The sequence below is a fragment of the Ursus arctos genome, chromosome X, assembly GCF_023065955.2.
Source record: "Ursus arctos isolate Adak ecotype North America chromosome X, UrsArc2.0, whole genome shotgun sequence".
NCBI lineage: Eukaryota > Metazoa > Chordata > Mammalia > Carnivora > Ursidae > Ursus > Ursus arctos.
In genome coordinates, this window is record NC_079873.1 from 39759430 (window position 1) to 39765970 (window position 6541).

The 6541-nt window shown below is 42.1% G+C and overlaps 1 pseudogene; it reads left to right on the forward strand.

The window, feature by feature from the left end:
- Positions 1 to 5532: 5532 nt before the first annotated feature.
- LOC113265997 (60S ribosomal protein L37-like) lies at positions 5533 to 6302 on the forward strand (annotated as a pseudogene).
- Positions 6303 to 6541: the final 239 nt, after the last annotated feature.

Genomic DNA, 6541 nt, shown 5'->3' on the forward strand with positions numbered 1-6541 from the left:
ACTAGGTCAGTATTTTAAAAATCGAGTCTTTGTGATTTTTTTTAAGGAAAAAAATTTTAATTAGTGTCTGCTTATAATTTGGACTAAAAAATTCCTAACTTTTCCTTGTCCTAGCTGTGTGTCCTTGGGGAAATGATATTATCTCTCTATGCCTCAGTTTTTACATCTGTAAAATGGAGATTAAAAATAATGCCTAACTCATAGGAACAGTGTGAATATTAAATGAAGTCATATATACAAAGTGCTTAAAACAATGCCAGGCACCTAGTCTGTAAGTATTACTTACTATTATGAGTAGTAACAGTAAATATAATTTATAACTTAGTAGTGATAAATCCTAGTAAATTATTTACAATATTGCAAATAATGTTTTATTAGGAATGGTAATTTATAATATTAGAAATAAGGTATAATAGTAGGAGTAATAGTTTCATGCACACTGGCACCTTTAATTTATCTCATGATTTTGATGGTCTTTCCCCAAAACATTACAAATATTAAAATGCTCATTTGCAATGTCTTTTGTCTGATAATGATACCCAAACACTAATTTCTAGTGTGTAAATACCCACACTGGCAAATACCGATGTTTTCCAAGACTTCTGAGGACAACCATCCCCCCAAGTGGTAATGTTCCTGTTACTATTTCCACGTAAGGTCACATTCTAAGTTACTGGGAGTTAGGGCTTCACTGTACTTTTTTGGAGGACACAATTCAACCCATAACAGTTAGTTCCCCTTTGTGCAGTCCCCACTGTAGACAAATCCCCCTGTTTATAAATCTCAACTATTGCCAAAATTGCAGATGACAAATCCCCAAGCCGTTGGTAAATAATTGTCTTGAAAAGTCCCCTCTCTTTATGGCATATCCCCTTTCATAAATAACCAACTGGCAAATACTTTATTAGTTTCCTATCGCTGCGTAACAAATTGCCACAAACTGAGCCGCAAAACAACATCCATTTATTATCTCAGTTCTGTAGGTCCAAAGTTCAAGAGAGCTTGGCTGAATTCTCTGTTTAATGGTCTCACAAAACCAAAGTTGACCACACTGAACTCTTACCTGGAGGCTCACAGGAAGAATCCATTTCCTTTTTTTTTTTTTTTAAGATTTTATTTATTTATTTATTTGACAGAGAGAGACAGCCAGCGAGAGAGGGAACACAGGCAGGGGGAGTGGGAGAGGAAGAAGCAGGCTCCCAGCAGAGGAGCCCGATGTGGGGCTCGATCCCAGTACGCCGGGATCACGCCCTGAGCAGAAGGCAGACGCTTAACGACTGCGCCACCCAGGCGCCCCAGGAAGAATCCATTTCCAACCTCGGTCAGGTTATTAGCAGAATTCGGTTTCTTGCAGTTGTAATACTGAGGTTGCCATTTCTTTGCTCAGCCAGGGGTTGTTCCCTGCTTTTAGAGGGATTAGCGTATGAGCATCATGTAAATTGCACGTCTCACCACATGGGCCTGTTTGTCTTCAAAGCCAATTAAGATGTGCCACATGTTTCTCATGCTTTCAGTTTCTCCGATGTCCGCTTGTGCCACCAGCAGGAGAAAATGGCATTTTGAAGGGCTCCTGTGCTTAATTAGATTAGGTTTACCTGGATAATCTCCCTATTTAATGGTCAACTGATTAACCTTAATTTCATTTGCAAGATCCCTTTTGCTACTTAATGTAATAAAACCATGGAGTTATATGTCTTCATATATTACAGGTTCCACCCACATTCAGGGGGAGGAGTTTATGTAAGGTTGAGAGGGATATTGGGGGTCATTCTCAGAATTCTGCCTCCTGTAGCCACTTTTGTGCTATCTACTTATTCATGAGTATTCCACTGGCGTATCTCCATTTATGATTCCAATTGGTAAATCTCCCCTTTCATAAATACCTACCCATTGGCAGATCTTTCATCCATTAACCTCTTGGGAAATAAATCACACCATTCAAAAATACCCTTTAAAATATCTCTAGTCAAAACTGCTACTGACAAACCTCCCCACTGAGAAATAAAAACCATTGACATATCACCCATAGATGTCTGCCATTGAGAAATCTTTTTTTTTAAAAAGATTTTATTTATTTCTTTGAGAGAGACACACAGAGATAGAGCCTGAGCCGGAGGAGAGGGAGAAGCAGGCTCCCTGCTGAGCAAGGAGCCTGATGTGGGGCTCGATCCCAGGACCCTGGGATCATGACCTGAGCCAAAGGCAGATGCTTAACCGACTGAGCCACCAGTCCCCCCTGTCATTGAGAAATCTTATTTGTAAACACCCATTGGCATATTTCTTTTTTCTTTTTCTTTTTTTTCTTTTAGAGAGGGAGAAAGAGAAAAAGAGAGAAGGGGGGAGGGGCAGAGGGAGAGGGGAGAAAGAATCTTAAACAGGCTCCATGCCCAGTGCAGACCCTGGCGAGGGGGTTCAGTCTCCCAAACCTGATATCATGACCTGAGCTGAAATCAAGACTTGGATGCTTAACCAACTGAGCCTTCCAGGAGCCCTTTCTTTTTTTTTAAGTTTTATTTTTATTTACACCCAACATGGGGCTTGAACTCATGACCCTGAGATCAAGAGTCCCATGCTCTTCCCACTGAGCCAGACAGCCACCCCCATTGGAATATTTATTGTAACCCCTGTTTGTTTGTTTGTTTGTTTGAAACACATAGGTTTTATTTTTTTGATTTGTTAGTACATTTATTAAAATTGAAATTATAAAAAACTAAAAATTAATGTAAACACCAATGATATTTTGCACATAACAAGCTAGTAAAATAAACCTATATATAACTCCTGTTTAAAAATCTCTCTTTATTGGGGGGCGCCTGGGTGCCACAGCGCTTAAGCGTCTGCCTTCAGCTCAGGGCGTGATCCCGGCGTTCTGGGATCGAGCCCCACATCAGGCTCCTCCGCTATGAGCCTGCTTCTTCGTCTCCCACTCCCCCTGCTTGTGTTCCCTCTCTCGCTGGCTGTCTCTGTCTCTGTCGAATAAATAAATAAAATCTTAAAAAAAAAATCTCTCTTTATTGGGGCTCCTGGGTGGCTCCATTGGTTAAGAATCTGACTCTTGATTTCAGCTCAGGTCATGATCTTGGGGCCATGAGATCGAGCCCCATATTGGTCTCTGCCTGGGCATGGAGCCTGCTTAAGATTCTCTTTCTCCCCCTGTCCTTCCCCTCACCTTGCACACATGCACTCTCCCTCTCAAAAAAATCTCTCTTTATTGATAACCCTCACAATACATACTCCATTGTTGCTTGCCTTTGAAAACTATCTCTATTCTTAAATATCCACCTGATTGTGTAACTTGTTTGTGATCTTTAATGACAAATTGCCTTATTTTTTAAGCACCTGCCTATTGGCTTATGCTCTGTTGCCCAGCTGGTTTTACAACTCTACTGATTGGTCATAATATCCCTGTTGACATATACTACGTTGGCCTATACAATACCTATTATATACGGGCGCCTGGGGGGCTCAGCCAGGTAAGCATCTGACTTCGGCTCAGGTCATGATCCCAGGGTCCTGGGATCGAGCCCTGCATCGGGCTCCTTGCTCAGCACGGAGTCTTCTTCTCCCTCTGTCTCTCCCCCTGCTTGTGTGTTCTCATGCTCTCTCTCTCTGTCAAATAAATAAACAAAAATCTTTAAAAACAAACAAACAAAGCACCACATCTGTTGTATGTCTCCACATTCATGTATGCCTATCAATGTATCCGGATTGGTAGCTCCACATTTATCAGGCCCCCAACCTGTATAACTCCATTGATGATCACTGGTGAAAAATCTCTTTGTTCTTAAATACTCATCAAGCATATCTCTCATGGACAACCAATTTACAGATCTGATTTGTAAATGCCTGCCCACTGGAATTTTTTACACTGAAAATCTCAGTTGAATATACTCATAAATTTTCACATACTGGAGAATATTTCTTATTGACAGCCTACATTAACATATCTCCTCTTTCTTAAATACTTCCCAATATATCTCACACTGATGAGCACTTAATAGATACATGTTCCCAGGGCGCCTGGGTGGCGCAGTTGTTAAGTGTCTGCCTTTGGCTCAGGGCGTGATCCGAACGTTCTGGGATCGAGCCCCACATCAGGCTCCTCTGCTAGGAGCCTGCTTCTTCCTCTCCCACTCCCCCTGCCTGTGTTCTCTCTCTCACTGCTGGCTGTCTCTCTGTCAAATAAATAAATAAAATCTTTAAAAAAAATAGATACATGTTCCCCATTCACTAATATAGGTTCATTGGCATACATATTTGTCTCAAAACCAGGTTACAGTGTTCCCTATTCATAACAATCACATTAACTCAAATATATCTCATATTGGTGACCTCTACTGACAAATCTTCACATTTATAAATTCCCTTCTGTGACTTGTTCCGGCCAAGATGGAGTCACAGGCCCCAGATTTCCCTTAGGCCTGGAACAAACAAAGAAAAAAAAAGACCAGACAAAATACATTGACCCCCCCCCCCCAGTTTTCAAGGCACTGGATATCAGGCAATGAACACCAGTGACGCCTGAAGAAAGGGAAACAAATGAAGTGAACCTTATGATTGGTCTAGCATACTTCCTCGAGAGACTTTCCAGGGCACTGCACAGAGAGGGGGAACTGAGGAAAAGGCTGGTGAATTCCCTGACTTGAGAAGGAACTGAGAGTCTGAGGAGAAGAAGGCAGCTAGAATTCATAGGACAAACCATCAGAATGGAGAAAACTGCACAGAGAGAAGACCCAAGTGATCTGTCTAGGTTCTTCTTCTTTTTTTTTTAAAGATTGATTGATTGATTGATTGATTTAGAGACAGCCAGTGAGAGAGGGAACACAAGCAGGGGGAGTGGGAGAGGAAGAAGCAGGCTCCCAGCAGAGGAGCCCGATGCGGGTCTCCATCCCAGGACCCAGGGATCACACCCTGGGCCAAAGGCAGACGCTTAACGACTGAGCCACCCAGGCGCTTCTGTCTAGGGTTCTTCTTGAATGTTCAGTAGAGTACTGATCAGCACATGTGTGTGAGGCAACTGAGGCCATTGAGCGAACCATCTGAAAGGATAAGAGGACACGGTTTCTGATGCTCATACATGGCTGGTAATAGTGCCTGTGATCACCAACCAGACGGGAAAAATAAGGCATTGCATAAAAAAATGCCAGAAGCTATTGCCCCAGGAGTGGGGAATAATTAGCCCTAGGTTGAGCACTGCTCCATATACACCTAAAAATTGTATAAGGAAGACCTGATCTGTCAGGGCAAAACTTTCCAAGGAACTTACTTGTGTCCCAGAACGAAACTCAAAATAATTTACAAAAATGCATAAATATCCAGTATCCAACAAAGTAAAATCCACAATGGCATTCAATCAATAAGGTATGCAAAGAGGTAGGAAACCAGCACCCATAATGAGAATAATCACGCAATCGACTAACCCAGAACTGACACACGTTAGAATTTGCAAATAAGGATATTAAAAAAGTTATTATAAATTTCTTGCACAGTGGCTTCTTTCCCCACCTCTTTGGTCTCGGCCACCTAAACGAGATGATGAAGGGGACGTCATCGTTTGGAAAGCATTTCAATAAGACGCACACGTTGTTCTGCGCCGTGGCTCTAAGGCCTTCCACCTTCGGTAGTTGACCGGTGGCCGATGCGGCTATCCCGCCAAGCGGAAGAGGAAGTATAACTGGAGTGCCGAGGCTAAAAGGTGAAATACCCCTGGGACCGGTCGGTTGAATGAGGCACCTAAAAATTGTATGCCACCGATTCAGGCATGGATTCCATGAAGGAACGATGTCTAAAGCCAAGAGGGCAGCTGTGCAGTATCCAGTTCCTCTTCAGGATTTCAACGATGAGTCACACAGTAAGTGTTGTGGTTTATTTAATAAATGAATAAAAGAATGAATGAATGAACAGATGTATTGCACATCCTCAGAAAGTTAGTAGAGACATGGAAGAAATATATATAAAGACCCAATATAGGATTTCCACTTCTGGGAAAATGGAGTAGATGCCCTTTTCCCTGTCTCTCCCACTGAGTACAAAATCCCCCGGGAAATAGTATTTCTAAAACCAAATATAAGATGACTCTGAAAGGTGGAGTGAAGAATGCAGATGGGCTAGGGACCTCAGAACCCCAAAAGGAGCACATTGGTGAGTTCCATGGATTTTTTTTTTCTTCATGTATTTGAGACTGTGCTGGAGAACCTGGAAACCTAGAGATGACAATGGATCCAAACAAGAAAAATGACCTTACCGAAGTCCACTTTCTCTTGTCAAAGAACCAGGAAATGGGCAGCCTAATGAAAGAGTAAACTTTTAGAAAATAGTTACTTTACTGAATCAAAACAATGTAGAAAAAAAAATGTGGCCTAATTTCCACCCACATCAACAGATGCCAAGTGAGGAGCTTATAGTTTCACCCTCTACAGGCTGTAAAATTCATGCCAAACTCCTGCCAAGGTGATCTCAGAAAAGACTGATTATAGAGCTAGGACTTGGGTCTTGACCGGGTTGTAACAAGCCTTCCCCTTTGTGGTGTCAGTGGAGACCA